This window comes from Mustela erminea, chromosome X (genome assembly GCF_009829155.1).
Source record: "Mustela erminea isolate mMusErm1 chromosome X, mMusErm1.Pri, whole genome shotgun sequence".
NCBI classification, from domain to species: domain Eukaryota; kingdom Metazoa; phylum Chordata; class Mammalia; order Carnivora; family Mustelidae; genus Mustela; species Mustela erminea.
Genome location: NC_045635.1, coordinates 86,161,214 through 86,177,956, shown reverse-complemented (window position 1 = coordinate 86,177,956; position 16,743 = coordinate 86,161,214).

The following is a 16,743-nucleotide window of genomic DNA, read 5'->3' as shown; positions in this document are numbered from 1 at the left end:
AAAATCTTCTAAGTAGCAAGGCTGACATTTTAGCCCATTCTGTGCCCAGAACCCACTCCCTTAGCCGCAGCTTCCCAAAAGCTTTAACTCTGAAGCTGGCCTTCAATTAGTTCCCATCTTTATAGTCCACTGTTCCCACAACAGACCTATACCACCCTGCTGCTCTCTGGTACTCCAAACCCCTACTATGGTCTCCCATCTAGGTTTGCCTTTTCCTGACTATGCAATATATGAAGAACCTTTCCCTATAAATTCCTTACCCTATATCCTCAAGCATCATGTACTCATCATGCATTTACTCATTTTCTCTTTTCTGGAGTGTCATATATGGACCACCTACTACATGTCAGGCACTGGGAATACAGAAATGAACTTTACCCTCAGTCTAAGAGCTCACAGTTTAGTGTGAGACAAAACTGAGTGTTTGCTGACTAACAAAAAGGTGTCAGTAGAGAACAACCTCAGGGATCAGAGTAGTGATCTCTCTGAGGTGACAACTAGCTAATGTGTTAAACACCTGTCCTCACAGATTAAAAATGAGCATTTTTAACAGAAACCTTCTAGAGAAAATGCCTGAACCTTGGCCCATAAGAGTGATGCTAATGACAGCAATTCCAGGTTCTGTAGCAAGCTGATAGGTTTAGTAGAGTAGGACAGGGGTTCTTTAAGAAGACTGTCAATTAACATCAGGTAAGTCATTGCTCATTCTAACTAAACAAAGGGAATCTCCTTAAGAAATGGTCATTACAAAGTCAATGTTTTTCAGGGACTAATAAAAAATGTCAGGACCTGGTTTCAAAACTTCCCATTTTGTATTGAAGTATGTTTGTTTCAGGGAAGGTGTCATCAAGGGTCTACCTTAGTCTATGTAATGATAAACCAGAATATAACATGTGGGATCACTATGGGGATTACAAAACAGGAATTATGGGAGAATGCAAATGCACCCAGTTTGACCAAAATCAGAAGATTCTGAGGGTAAATGGTCATGGAGATGTGAAGTTGAGAGTTACAAAACTATACTCAAATGATATAGGATTAATGTTGTAGTTACCAAAATATGGTACTGAATACTTATGTTTTCCTTTTTCTTTTCTGGATATTTGAATAAATATTTTTATTTAGAATTACTGATCCCACTGCTAGGTACCTACCCAAGAACAATGAAAATGTATGCTCACACAAAAACCTATACATAAATGCTTAAAGCTATTATACCTTGTTCAAAATAGTCAAAAAGTAGAAATAATCTAAATGCCTTTCAATGGGTTAGTGATTAAGCAAACTATGGTGTATCCCTACCATGGACCACTACTCAGGTCAAAATGAAAGGAACTGACAGGAATTGTCTTCCTTGAATGAATAAGGGTCTTTTAACATTGAAATGATTTAGAATTAAGTATGCACATCATTAAACAAATAAAAGTTACCATATTCATTAAAAAATAAAAAACAAATGAAAAGAACAATCAATATATACAACTTGGATGAATCTTAAATGCATTTTGCTAAGTTAAAGAGCTAAATTCAAAATCAAAATCAAACACATCATACGATTCCATGTATATGACACTCCATAAAAGAGAAAACCATATGGATGAAAAAAGATAAGTGGTTGCCAAACGTTAGGGGTGAAGGGAAGATCTGATCTTGATGGAGCAGCATGAGGAACTTTTCAGAGTGATGGAACTCTCCCATATGGTATGCTGGATATCCTACTATAAGCATTTGTCAAAACCCCACATTATAGATATACGTAAATTTTAGAAAATTCAACCCAAGTGTTGGGGGAAATTGTGATGAACTGAAGACTGTGACAAATAAATCTAGTTACAATCAAGTTACATGATGATGGGGAAGGAGAGAAAATAGTTGACCTAAATAACTTTGAAAAACAGAGTGTTGACTGGCTATTATAAGGCTAAAGACCAAAAAAAAAAAAAAAAAAATACACAAATACGGCACTCTAGTTCACAAATTTGTTTCTCATAGAGGTATGACTCAGAGATTCTGAAACTACTTTAATATAGTAGTTTAAAAATTAAGTATATTGTAGATAATCAGAACCAGGTTTCTCAGTGTCAGGGAAAAAAGATACAAATAAGGAAAAGGAGACTAAAATGAACCCTGTACACAAGGTTGGAGCCATAGTATCAATATGAACTCATGGTTTTTTTCTTAATGTAATCCAGACAGATACAGAAATATAGATGTGTGCATATATAAGTTTATATTTTTACTTACTTATTTATTTATTTCCTAGCTGTATCCACTGAGAGGGCCTAGAAACAGTGATATTTCAACCAACAAGCATACTTAAGGCACAAATCATGGTTTTAAAATATCACTCTCCATTAGACAAAAGATTGGCTGATTCCAGGGCAGAATAGGGGAAACAAAGATAAACCCAATGCATCTTGTAGTGATGAAAATAAGGAAGTGCTTAAAAACAAACAAAAACAAAAATGTAAAGGGCATGTCAAACACAGATGGCAACCTGAAAGAGATCTCAATGGCCAAATTTGGAATAATTTGAAAAACAAACTAAGCATAATATGGAATTATAACTCAAAGAATAAAATAAATGCCTATTAATTTTTGCTGGTATCAAAATAAGTGAATATAAGTAGGGAGTATAGAGACAGCAATTTCCAATTTCCAGTTAATAAATGTACAAAGAATGAGGGAAATAGAAGATCACCATTAGAACATCACAGGAATAACTGCTGCAAGCAAAAGCACCTGGTGGATGCTAGTACAAGTGGGGCAAATCTTAGGCAGAAATAGGATATTTACATACGCCCAAGTATCTTCCCAAAAATATTTAGTAATTTCAAAAAGAAAAATGGTAAATTTATAGTTGAGACTCCTGACAGACACCACCTTAACCAAGTGATCCAGATTATCATTACTTGTAATATATAGTAACATCATGTACCCCCTGAGAGACCGCACAAGAAGGGCATACCACTGTTAGCCTTTCCAATAATGTGTAACTTCAATCTAATCATGAGAAAACACTAGAAAAAGGTGAATATTGGGAATGCTGAAAGCAGTATATCTATAGACTCATGTATGAAGAAAAATAGGTTTCCTATATTTCTTCCCCCTGTAAAGTTGGTGTGGTTGTCAGCCACCACAGGAGCTATAATCTAAAGACTAAGGACAAGCAACCAAGAGACCATAATTACCTGACTTGTTCAAAGTAGAAGGTATATGAGCATTCTTCATGCATCTTTAAACAGTTTTAACTGGGCCTTTGGAGACATGGAAGTGGAAAATAAAATGAAAGGTAAATATGGGAGATGACATGGCAACCTAGACCACTCCCAGATTAGATGTATTTAAGTTTAGACGAAGAACTTCATGAATATGAGACCAAATATTATCTAATGCTTTGGGCCCCAATAAGAACTATGAGATCCACAACAAATAACAGTAGCTAATATTTATTAAATGCTTGGCACATTGCTTGAATGAACACTGTTAATCCTCACAACAGCAGTATGAGATAGGTGCTTATATGATCTTCATCATTAACAGATAAGGAAATTATTCTCCACTGAGATTAAATAAAGTACCCCAGTTCCACAGTCAATAAATGATAGAGACAGGCTTTAGACCTAGACAGTCAAAGTCCAGTACCTATGGTCTTAATTACTATGGTATCATGCCTCTTCATGAAAGCTAGTGTCACAGAGCTCTCATTCTGAAATACTCAAGAACTGAAGACCATACTGAGGAATGTGGAGTTCTACAATACTGATCTGCTATTTCACGTCAGAGTACTACTAAGACTATGCCTTCTGCTTGGGCATATTATATGTTCAATTTGAAAATCTACAAAAATACCACTTATCTAGCAGTTGAAGACATGCTCCCAGTGAAGTCTTGTTTTCTAAGCAGGAAGCAGAGCCAGGAAATGTCCATCCAGCTCATTCTCATGCCTAAGTTGAAAAAATGATCCCTGAGGGGAAAATGAAACAAGACGGGACCAGCCCATAGGATACTTTTGATTTCAGGAAACAAACTAAGTGTTGCTGGGGACAGGGATGGATAAGGTGGCTGGGTTATAGACACTGGGGAGGGTATGTGCTATGGTGAGTGCTGTGAGTTGTGTAAGACTGATGATTCACAGACCTGTACCCCTGAAACAAATAAACATTATATGTTAATAAAAAATATTTTCAACCATAACACTCTTTAAAGCTACTAAGGATCTAAAGAAAAACCTTTTAAGCAATATTAACAAATACATCTGGCTTTTATATAAAGCAGCCTCATGTCATATATATTGTCAAGTTTTTTTCCAATTAGTTTTGTTTCTTCATCTACACAATGTAAGCAAAATTCTTATGTCTTAAAAGGTCACATCTGTTAAATAAAATATTATGAAGTGACTTTAAAAAAAATGATCTCTGTGTAAATCTGAGAAGCCACCCAAGCAAATGCATGGAGTCCTCAGAAAACCAATCCAGCCTTGGATTTAGCAGTCTTGAATAATGTGGATGTTTCCAAGACTCTACTAAGAAACTCCTTAGTTATTTGCTTATATTAAATAGTTATTGTGGAATGATTTAGAATTTCTTAGAAAATTGCATTCAGATATCATCAGTCTGTTAAGCCAGATGGTCTCCATAGTCAAAAATGATAGATTTCAATCATTAATCAGGCATACTTAAATCATTTATCCTACAAAATGTCCATTCTTGATGCCTGAGATGATCTTATTGCAGTCTCCACAATTCTAAGATAGTGAAAGCATCAATTTTAGAAAGCAGCTACTATATATTTACATGAATATATAAAAGATTTACTTACCAACTTTGCTGATGAATCAAAGTACAAAAGGATTAACTAACTCACTGGAGGGCACAATTCCAATTCAAAATATTTTCAGGCTAAAACCAACACAAATTCAATTACATAAATACAAGATAGGGGAAGCCTGACTTGACAGCAGCAATACATGTGCAAAGAACTTGGGGACTTGAACTGACCACAAATGCACCTGAATCAATAGTGTGCTACGGCCTCTAAAATGATTAATTTCAGAGATTGTAATCTATATTAACAAAAGCTGAGTCTAGTTATCCTTTCTGTTTGCTTGACTGACCAGTCCACATCTGGAACACTCTTGTGCAGTTCTTGACACCACATCTTGAAAGGCAGTGACAGCTTCAAAATTCCTACATATAATGGGTTTATGATACTGAAGTATTTAAGAATGAGAAGTCAATGTCTCTAATTTACTTGAAGACATTTCAGTAAAAAAAAATTAGTGGAGCAAAACGTTGACAACTATTAAATCTAGGTGATGGGATATATGGGAGCCAACGATGTACATCTATTTTTCTAATGATTGAAATTTGCAGGGTATTTGTCTTAAACCAGCATTTTCCATTTACATAAGAACTAAATGTTATATGTTACATAAGAACTATATGTATTTATTTGTAGTAGCTTTGGTAGGATTTAAGAGAGATTTGTAAGACATAAGTTAATTTCCCCCAAGGTAGTATCATTGTTGAAAAGTCCTAATAAGCCCCTTACCCCAGGGTTGGAAAGGACCACAGAAAATTTGGGGGAAAGCAAGAGAGTATTAACTGCTATGGTGTAAGTTCTTCCTTTTTTTTTAAAGATGTATTTTTTTAATTTTTTCAATTTATTTATTTTCAGAAAAACAGTATTCATTATTTTTTCACCACACCCAGTGCTCCATGCAATCCGTGCCCTCTATAATATCCACCACCTGGTACCCCAACCTCCCACACCCCCGCCACTTCAAACCCCTCAGATTGTTTTTCAGAGTCCATAGTCTCTCATGATTCACCTCCCCTTCCAATTTACCCCAACTCCCTTCTCCTCTCTAACACCCCTTGTCCTCCATGATATTTGTTATGCTCCACAAATAAGTGAAACCATATGATAATTGACTCTCTCTGCTTGACTTATTTCACTCAGCATAATCTCTTCTAGTCCCGTCCATGTTGCTACAAAAGTTGGGTATTCGTCCTTTCTGATGGAGGCATAATACTCCATAATGTATATGGACCACATCTTCCTTATCCATTCATCTGTTGAAGGGCATCTTGGTTCTTTCCACAGTTTGGTGATCGTGGCCATTGCTGCTATAAAGATTGCAGGACAGATGGCCCTTCTTTTCTCCATCTGAATCTTTGGGGTAAATACCCAGGAGTGCAATGGCAGGGTCCTAGGGAGTTCTATTTTTAATTTCTTGAGGAATCTCCACACTGTTCTCCAAAGAGGCTGCACCAACTTGCATTCCCACCAACAGTGGAAGAGGGTTCCCCTTTCTCCACATCCCCTCCAACACATGTTGTTTCCTGTTTTGTTAATTTTGGCCATTCTAACTGGTGTAAGGTGGTATCTCAATGTGGTTTTAATTTGAATCTCGCTGAGGGCTAGTGATGATGAACATTTTTTCATGTGTCTGATAGCCATTTGTATGTCTTGACTGGAGAAGTGTCTGTTCATATCTTCTTCCCATTTCTTGATATATTTGCCTATTTCGTGTGTGTTGAGTTTGAGGAGTTCATTATAGATCCTGGATATCAACCTTTTGTCTGTACTGTCATTTGCAAATATCTTCTCCCATTCCGTGGGTTGCCTCTTTGTTTTGTTGACTGTTTCCTTTGCTGTGCAGAAGCTTTTGATTTTGATGAAGTCCCAAAAGTTTATTTTCGCTTTTGTTTCCTTTGCCTTTGGAGACATATCTTGAAAGAAGTTGCTGTGGCTGATATCGAAGAGATTACTGCTTATGTTCTCCTATAGGATTCTGATGGATTCCTGTCTCACGTTGAGGTCTTTTACCCATTGTGTGTTTATCTTTGTGTACAGTGTAAGAGTAAGTTCTTCTGCTGTAGCCTTCCTCCTCCAGCTTCACCAACACAAACTGGCCAAGAGATCAGCCCTCTAAGAGCACTAATTAGCACTGGCCTTCTACCTTTTCCTAATGGCCCAACAGGACTAATCTGGATAAGTCCTACATACCTGTTCATCCCAGTCACCTCCATAAGTCCTAGCTTCCAGCATACATCATTACCTGTATTTCTAACCCCTTAAGATTTCATATATTCCCTAATCTGATTGCATATCCTGCTCATCAGTGAACTCCCAAGCCCTCTTGCCATGCTCTCTGGAACTTAAAGCCCCATCACCATAACATTCTTCCATATCCTCAACATTTCATTCAGTTTGTTGTCCTAAAAAAAAAAAAAAACAAAAAAACAAAAAACCTTGGCTCTTCCCTAAGGTCTCTGCTTCCATAGAGTCCTCTTAGATGGTGGATACTTTCTTTCCCACATCCTTTATATCACTCACTGGATCTGGAGGTAAAGAAGTATCTTCTTCCTTCTCTTTGCCACTTATAGGGCAATTTTTTCTTCCTCTTTCCTCAAAATTTCCAGCCCACTTAAAATGTACACCATCAGATTACGACAGTGGCCACCCCTCCTTATGGCTGCCCTCTACCAACTTGTCAGTCACTTCTCTTCATTCATTCATCAGAAATGTTAGCACCTGGCCACAGTGTTTTTCTCCCACCAATTCTGTGATTTCAATATCCACTTGAAGATGTAGACAATCCTTTAGTTCCACCATCTCTTGAAGTCACTTCTCATAACTGTTTGTTTGATATCATCCCAGCCCAGCCATACACTCATTAGTCATACTCTAGATGTTATTACCAGTAATTATCCCACCTCTGTAATTTCAACTTCAAGCCCCCTCTATTCAACATAACCTCCACCCGCAATCCATGGATGCTACTACCCTCACTGTCCATCTGTCCTTTAATGCATTCACTTCCTCACTACCCAGCTAAATCTCAGGTTCCATCATTATACCCATGACCTTAAGTGGGTCAGGTTGATCATTATACCCATGACCGCAAGTGGGGGCAGCATCCTTGTACTCTATTAAATTTAACCCTGATTAAATCCATCTATGCAGCAGAATGATCCCACTTTAAATTCAATTTGACCAGGGATGCCTAGGTGTCTCAGTCAGTTAAGCATCTGCCTTTGGCTCAGGTCATGATCCTATGGTCCTGGGATTGAGTCTACATCAGGCTCCTTGCTCAATGGAGAGCCTGCTTCTCCTTCTGCCTGTCAGTTCTCCCTGCATGTGCTCTCTCTTTCTCTCCCTAATAAATAAGTAAAAAGTTTTTTAAAAAATTAATTAACAAAATAAATTTGACCAGAAATCTCTGTGGACCTTCTGAAATGCCTGACAACCGTAAATGTTCCTAATCAGTTCACTGCCCTCTCCAAGAGAACTATTTCACACCTCTCTTCCACAATGAAACTGCAAACAACTCCCCTTCATAATTCTCAGCTGATTATTTCCCTTTCATAGAGAAAATAGAAACGATCAGACATATTTGAAGATGAGATAGTTCTCTACTGACAACTCACCCGCTTCCTGTCTTCTTTCCTGTTACTAGGAAGGAACTTTCCACACTTACTTTCCAGTCTTACTTGTGCACAGGATCCCTTCCACTCTAAGCCATTCTAACATTTTGCTCTAGCAGTCAACACCAATCTTTCTTTTCATCAATATGCTGAGAGATCATTCCCATCAGCATATAAACATGCTACAAAATCTCCTTTCTTAAACAAGCAAAAACTCCTTGACCATATATCTACCTCCAGCTACCTCACAACTTCTTTTCTCCTCTTTATACTGAAACTCTTCAAAGTAGTTACTGATAGTGCTCCATTTCCTCAATCTCATTCTCTTCTCAACTCACTCAAACAGGCTTTTTTTTTTTTCACCAAGCAACTTTTTTTAAAAAAAAAAAATTTATTTCCCTTTCTGTATTTTCATTGTTAGTGTATAAGAAAGCCACTGATTTCTGTACATTGACTTTGTATCCTGCCACATTGCTGAATTGCTGTATGAGTTCTAGTAGTTTGGGGGTGGAGTCTTTGGGTTTTCCATATAGAGAATCATGTCATCTGCAAAGAGAGAGAGTTTGACTTCTTCATTACCAATTTGGATACCTTTTATTTCCCTTTGTTGTCTGATTGCTGTTGCTAGGACTTCTAATACTATGTTGAACAAGAGTGGTGAAAGTGGGCATCCTTGTCGTGTTCCTGATCTCAATGGGAAGAACGCAAGCTTTTTCCCATTGAGGATGATATTTGCTGTGGGTCTTTCATAGATAGATTTGATGAAGTTCAGGAATGTTCCCTCTATCCCTAGACTTTGAAGCGTTTTAATCAGGAACGGATGCTGGATTTTGTCAAATGCTTTCTCTGCATCAATTGAGAGGACCATGTGGTTCTTCTTTCTTCTCTTATTAATTTGTTCTATCACACTGATTGATTTGCGAATGTTGAACCATCCTTGTAGCCCAGGGATGAATCCCACCTGGTCATGGTGGATAATCTTTTTAATGTGCTGTTGGATCCTGTTTACTAGGATCTTGTTGAGAATCTTAGCATCCATATTCATCAGTGATATTGGTCTGAATTTCTCCTTTTTGGTAGGGTCTTTGCCTGATTTGGGAATCAGGGTAATGCCGGCTTCATAGAAAGAGTCAGGAAGTTTTCCTCTGCTTCAATTTTTTGAAACAGCTTCAGGAGAATAGGTGTTATTTCTTCTTTGAAAGTTTGGTAGAATTCCCCGGGGAATCCATCAGATGCTGGGCTCTTGTTTTTTGGGAGGTTTTTGATCAAAAATGTTCATCATCACTAGCCATCAGGGAGATTCAAATTAAAACTACATTGAGATACCACCTTACACCAGTTAGAATGGCCAAAATTAACAAAACAGGAAACAACATGTGTTGGAGGGGATGTGGAGAAAGGGGAACCCTCTTCCACTGTTGGTGGGAATGCAAGTTGGTGCAGCCTCTTTGGAGAACAGTGTGGAGATTCCTCAAGAAATTAAAAATAGAACTCCCTAGGACCCTGCCATTGCACTCCTGGGTATTTACCCCAAAGATTCAGATGGAGAAAAGAAGGGCCATCTGTCCTGCAATCTTTATAGCAGCAATGGCCACGGTCACCAAACTGTGGAAAGAACCAAGATGCCCTTCAACGGATGAATGGATAAGGAAGATGTGGTCCATATACATTATGGAGTATTATGCCTCCATCAGAAAGGATGAATACCCAACTTTTGTAGCAACAGGGACGGGACTAGAAGAGATTATGCTGAGTGAAATAAGTCAAGCAGAGAGAGTCAATTATCATATGGTTTCACTTATTTGTGGAGCATAACAAATATCATGGAGGACAAGGGGTGTTAGAGAGGAGAAGGGAGTTGGGGTAAATTGGAAGGGGAGGTGAATCATGAGAGACTATGGACTCTGAAAAACAATCTGAGGGGTTTGAAGTGGTGGGGGTGTGGGAGTTTGGGGTACCAGGTGGTGGATATTATAGAGGGCACGGATTGCATGGAGCACTGGGTGTGGTGAAAAAATAATGAATACTGTTTTTCTGAAAATAAATAAATTGAAAATTTTTTTTAATTTTTTATTTTATTTTATTTTATTTTTCCAGTGTTCCAAGTTTCATTGTTTATGTACCACACCCAGTGCTCCATGCAATACGTGCCCTCAAACAGGCTTTTATCTCATGCTATGACAGCACTCAAATCAAGGTTGCCAATTACCTTCATCTTGCCAAATCCAAAAGCAAACTCCTATTCCTCATCTTATTAAACTTCTCAGCTACATTTGGCTAGGTTGATTACTCCTTCCTTTTTGAACACATCTGGGTTTTTGTGACCACAGACTCTTATTTTATGTCTAGCCACTTTTTTCTCAGTCTCCTCTGCTGGTTCTTCCCCATCTTCCCAATCTCTAACCACTGGGGTGCTCCAGGGCTCAATTCTTGAATGTTATCCCTTCACTACATAGTAACACTCACTTTCAAATGTCAGAGCAAGCTCCAGACCTGACTCTCCCCTCAGATCCAGGTCCATATGGATGTCTAATAGGAAGCTCAAATTTAACTTAGATCTCAAATGGAATTATTGATCCTGTCTTTCCACCCTGTTCCTCAGCCAGTCTTCCCCTTTTTAGTCAATGCATCACCTCCCATCTAGTTGTTCTTGCCAAAATCCTAGGATATCATCCCTCATTCCTACTTCTTTCTCATATAACACATCAATCCATTAGCAAACCCTACTGGTTCTGTGTTCTATCCCAGTTTAAATTTTCACCACTTCCAAGGCATCATAACCTCTTGTCCGGACTATTTCAACAGCTGCTTAGTTGTTCCCTCTACTTCTATCCTTGCCCCCTTGTCTGTTCTCTACAAAGCAGTAAGAATTATTTTTTTGAAACATAATTCATAGTAACTCCATTTTCTTACCTAAAATCTTCCAGTGGATCCCAACCACAATAAGAATAAAATTGAAATTTTACAGTGACTTTTCCCTCAGCCTGGCTTGCCCCCTTACTTCATTCAGGTTTCCACCCAAATGTCTCTTCCTCAGAAAGGCATTTATGTGGTCACTCTATTTAAAATTGCACCCTTCTGTCACTCTCAGTTCCCTACCTTGCTTTGTTTTCCATTGTAGGACCTAGCATCTGTTATTATTCATTTGCTTACTTGCTTTAGATCTGTCTCCTACACTTAAAATGTAAGTGTCAAGAGAACAGAGCAGAATTTTTTTTTACTACTGGTGCTCAATAAATATTTGTTGAGTGAGAAACTGCATCCATAGGGCGGGGAAATGATCAGGATAATCTAGAAATCACAACACAGCTTATAAGAAAAACTACTACCTAAAGGTGACACAACTGCTTTTATCTAAAACTCAGAGGACTTTGCCTTATTCTGTAAAGAGGAACAGCACTAAAATTATAGGGTAGAAATTACAGAGAGGCAGGAGGAGGAAATTTCTAAAAACCAAAGCCCAAGTAAGCCACCTCATGAGGCAGTGAGCTGTTAGGTATTTATGTCAGTGATAGGAAGGCTGAATTTATTCAGATTTATTTATTGGGAGCCTCCCATATGCCGGTTTTGTACAAGGTCCCTAATATAGGTTAGATACATCACCTCATTTTGTTTAATCTTCAAAACTATATAAGGTATATTTAATTATTATCACTCCCCATTTTATAGATTAGAAAATTAATTTCTTGTGTCCAAAATAGAGACTGTTTTCTATACCATACCGTCTCCAGCTACTTCAGCTGAGCAACTCCTATTTGACAGGGAGACTATAAGAGTAGCGATTTGCAAAATGTGGTCCACAGACCCCTGGGATTCCCCAAAACTCTTTCAGGTGTTTAGTGAGGTCAAAACCATTAATCTAATACTAAGATACTGTCTGCTTTCACTCTCTTTCTCTTAAGAATGTACAGTGACGTTTTCCAGAGGGTATAATGATATTGATGAGTCTTTGCTCTCTGGTAGATAATGAAATGTATGCTATATATTCTTTTTTTAAAAGATTTTATTTATTTATTTGACAGAGAGATAGACTCACAAGTAGGCAGAGTGGCAGGTGGAGAGAGAGGGAGAAGCAGGTTCTCCACTGAGCAGAGAGCCTGATGCGGGGCTCTATCCCAGGACCCTGGGATCATAACCTGAGCTGAAGGCAGACACTTAACCTACTGAACCACCCAGGCACCCCAATGGTATGTATGCTGTATGTCCTTCTGTTTAATTTTTCTTAGTTTGAATTTTTCATATAGTAAATATTGACAGATACAAAAATACAGAAACAAAAATCACATTGAGGCCCTTAATAGTGTAAAATTTTCCTAAAATCAAAAAGTTTGAGAACCATTGCTAAAGAGAAATGGAGGATATAAAATTCAAAGGCCTCTGAATCCCTTCCAGCTTACAGATTCAAGGATTTCAATGGAGTTGTCTGAAAAACAGATTAACCTCAAAACTTTTTTTGGTTAAACTATCAGGTATGGAAACTCTTTGTTAAATGTCTGTGTCTTCTTCACTGCCTTGGTCACTATAATGGGATTTTTCTTTGAAAACTCAGTATCCTGTATGGCTTTAAGACCCTAGGGCGAGAGATAAAGAAAATCCAGTAATAAAGTATGCACTTTCCCAACATCCTATTAATTTGGTTTGGAGATTTTTTTTAACTTTTTTTAACTTAATTATATTTTGTAGATATTTCATTTATAAAAATTATAACGGAATATTACTCATCTATCAGAAAGGTTGAATACCCACCATTTGCATTGGCATGGGTGGAAATGGAAGAGATTATACTAAGTGAAATAAGTCAAGCAGAGAAAGACAATTATCATATGGTTTCACTCATATGTGGAATATAAGGAACAGCATGGAGGACATTAGGAGAAGGAAGGAAAAACTAAAGGGGAGGGGAATCAGAGGGGGAAACAAATCATGAGAGACTATGGACACCAGGAAACAAACTGAAGGTTTCAGAGGGGAGGGGTTGGGGGTGGGTTAGCCTGGTGATGGGTATTAAGGAGGGCATGCATTGCAATAAGCGCTGGGTATTACACACAAATAATGAATCATGGAACACTACATCAAAAACTAATAAAATACCATATGGTGACTGACATAACTTAATATAAATAAATAAATAAATATTTTAAAAATTAAATTAAAAATCACTGATGTGGGTTTGATTGTTTTTGTGTCCCTTGTTTGTTTTGAATTACAATTTTCTTCTATTAGTAAAGTAATGAGGGAAGGAGAGTAGGCAGAAAAGAGAACATTCCTTAACTAAATACCTACTGTAGGTCAGGTACAATGTAATGTGTTTCAGCTGTCATTTGCTGAGCACCTATTTTACCAGTCACTTCACTCAGTTCTTGATATGTATTATCTCTAATTCTCAGAACAATCCCAGAAAAAAAAAAGTATGCATAATTACCTTCCCTACATCCATGCCTTTGGGGAGTCCCTTCCCATACCTATACTGGTCTCGGTCATATGATTTACTTTGACCAATGGGACAATAGCAAATATAAACAAGCTGAGACTCAGAAAGTGCTTATGTAATGGGTCTTACTCTCTCTTAATGCTCTTAGTAACCCTCATTCACCAGGTGAATGAGTCCAGGCAAGCCAAGTGGGTGATAGATGCCACATAGCTCAGTTGCTTCCATTAGCCCTGTTGACAACCAGCTAAATGCCAGACATAGGAGTTGGGCCAGTTGACATAAATGGATGAGTGAACCCAGCTGACACAGCAGGAAGCAAAGACAGTCCCAGTTGAGTGCAGTCCAAACCACCAACCCAGAGAATCATCAGCAATAAATGGTTATTGTTTTAAATCACTACATTTTGAGGTGGTATGCTATGCAGCAAATGCTGATAACAATTCCCATTTTACAGAGAAGGAAACTGAGGCTCAAAAAAGCTAAATAAATTTACTGAGGTTATTCTATGGCCAGTATGTGGCAGAATGAGAATTTTAAACCTAGAATTATGTATATTTCATTTAATCTTTGCTCAATGAGATAGACATACTATTACTGATTTAATTTTAAAGATGAGGAAACATGTACAGGGAGGTTAGACTATCTGCCCAAGCCAGACAATAAATAGTAAAATGCTAACTGTACTTACTGTGGTGACCATTTTGCAATATACAAATATGAAATCATCATGTTATACACCTGAAATTAAAAAAATGTTAGGTCAGTCATACCTTAATTTTAAAAAAGAATAAGGGGGATACCAACAGTAAAATTAAGTAATTAATTAATAAAAAATAAGTAGTAAAGCCAAGATTTAAACTCAACTATGCCTGTCTTCAGAAACTCTGCTACTTTCACTTCAAGCTGTGGGTTCCAGTTAGTTGAGGATTCTAGTTAGCTTATTCTTCCCTATAGAAAAATTAACTGTTCTAGCATTGTATTAGCAATCAACAAGATAAAATTTAAAAATGCACTGCATAATTCCAAGCACACAAACATAAAGAGTATAAAGGAAAAAGAGTGATGGGAAAGGAACAAGACTTGGGAATTTGAGTTATTAAACAACAACAACAACAACAACAAAACATTATAAAGTATATCTGGTTTTAAAAACAGGAACTAAGAAAAACCCATTAAAATAACCAAAGCACTAAGAGGAATATAAGGTAAGACAGGAGAGCCTGAAAATGGTATTTTAAACTAGAAATGAAGTAGCTAGCAGGCACCTGCTTAAATCAGGAAGGAAAGTGTTCATTAACACTAAAAAGCATTGCACTGTCTGCCCATCGCATTCAAAATGTGTCCTTCTACTGACTTCCTGCTGTCTACATGCCACCTGACACTGGAATTATTTAGGTTGGAAAAGAGAACATGGATGGAGGGAGGGAGCACTAACATCTATTGAAAATGGCATGGGAAGAGCACTGGATTGCAACTAACTAGGCAAGTGACCTTGGGTATATTACTTAACCTCTACGGATCTTAATTTTCTGATCTCCAAGGTCCCTTGCAGCTCTAATATTTCATGATTCTATGATTACATTAAAAGGAAAGTGGTGACCAGCAGTGATCCATGACTATGGAGGACAAAAAAAAAAAAAAAGAAAAGAAAAGAAAAAAAGAATAAATGAGCTCAGAAAATAGCATCTCTTCATTTACTCAACAAGCATTTATCCAACACCTACTATGTGTTCTAAGCTTTGTCCTCAGAATCATAATCCAATGAGGAAAGGGATGTGGCAACAAATAATTACAGTTCAATGTGATAATCCCTACAAAGACATATAGATTCAATACCAACTTACCTACTTACTAGCTGTGTCACCTTAGGCAAATCACTTAATCTCTCTGAGCCTCAGTTTCCTCATGTTTTCTCACCATAATAGATTCCGAAGCTACAGTCTGAGCTACCTATAGGCTTGATTCTCAAACCTCCATAGATGCAAAAGGTAGTCAGTTGGGAATTAAAGCAAGATTGCAGAGGGTTCAAGGAGGGGTAAGATAAGGGTAAGGGGAGACTTAATAGCTAAAGCTTTCAAGAATTTGGCTGTAAAGAAAAATAAAGAAATGGGATGCTAGCTAGAGGAGTATGTGGTGTGAAAGGGAAAATACATTATATTGTTTTGTTTTATGTTTTTGAATGGGGACATGGTTGATTTTTTTATGCAAAAGACCCAGAAGAGAGGGAAATTTTGATAAGCAAGAAAGAGAGGGGATGACTGAAGAACCAAAGTTCCAATGGAGACAAAATTGTATAGAATCGAGGAGGAACTGGCCTATGAGAGGAGCATCTCCAACTCTCAGGAAAGTGGACACATTCTTGATCATAAAAAGGGGGAAAACAACAGTTATAGTTAGAAGGATAGATTAAATGGTGAGAATATGAAAATATTCCCATTTTCTTGGTTCCATTTATTCAGTGCTATATGGAGTGAGGTCTTCAGTGAGCATGAGAAGGAAAGAAGGGTAGAGGAGGGAGGTCTGAGGCCAGAGGAGGAAGAGGTCAGCTCAGAGAATTACAGTCCAGAAACCCTCACTAAAGAAAGATAATGAAAGTGATATACAGTGTCAGGTGTCCATCTGAAGTTCACAATGAGTGATGAGAGGCAGCCAAGTTGTGAAAGTATCAGGTGCAAAGAAAAGGAGGTGAGAGGGAATAAAATGGGATACTTAAGTGTGAGGGTATAAGAGCTCACTGGGTATGAAAGATAGAAAGGGAAGGGGGAAATGATGTTAACAATACAGTAGATTGGTTCTGAGCTGGGGGAGGAGCCAAACAGAAGATGATGGGCTGATGGAGACAAAAAACGTAGTGGTAAACAATGGATTGGAGGTCTA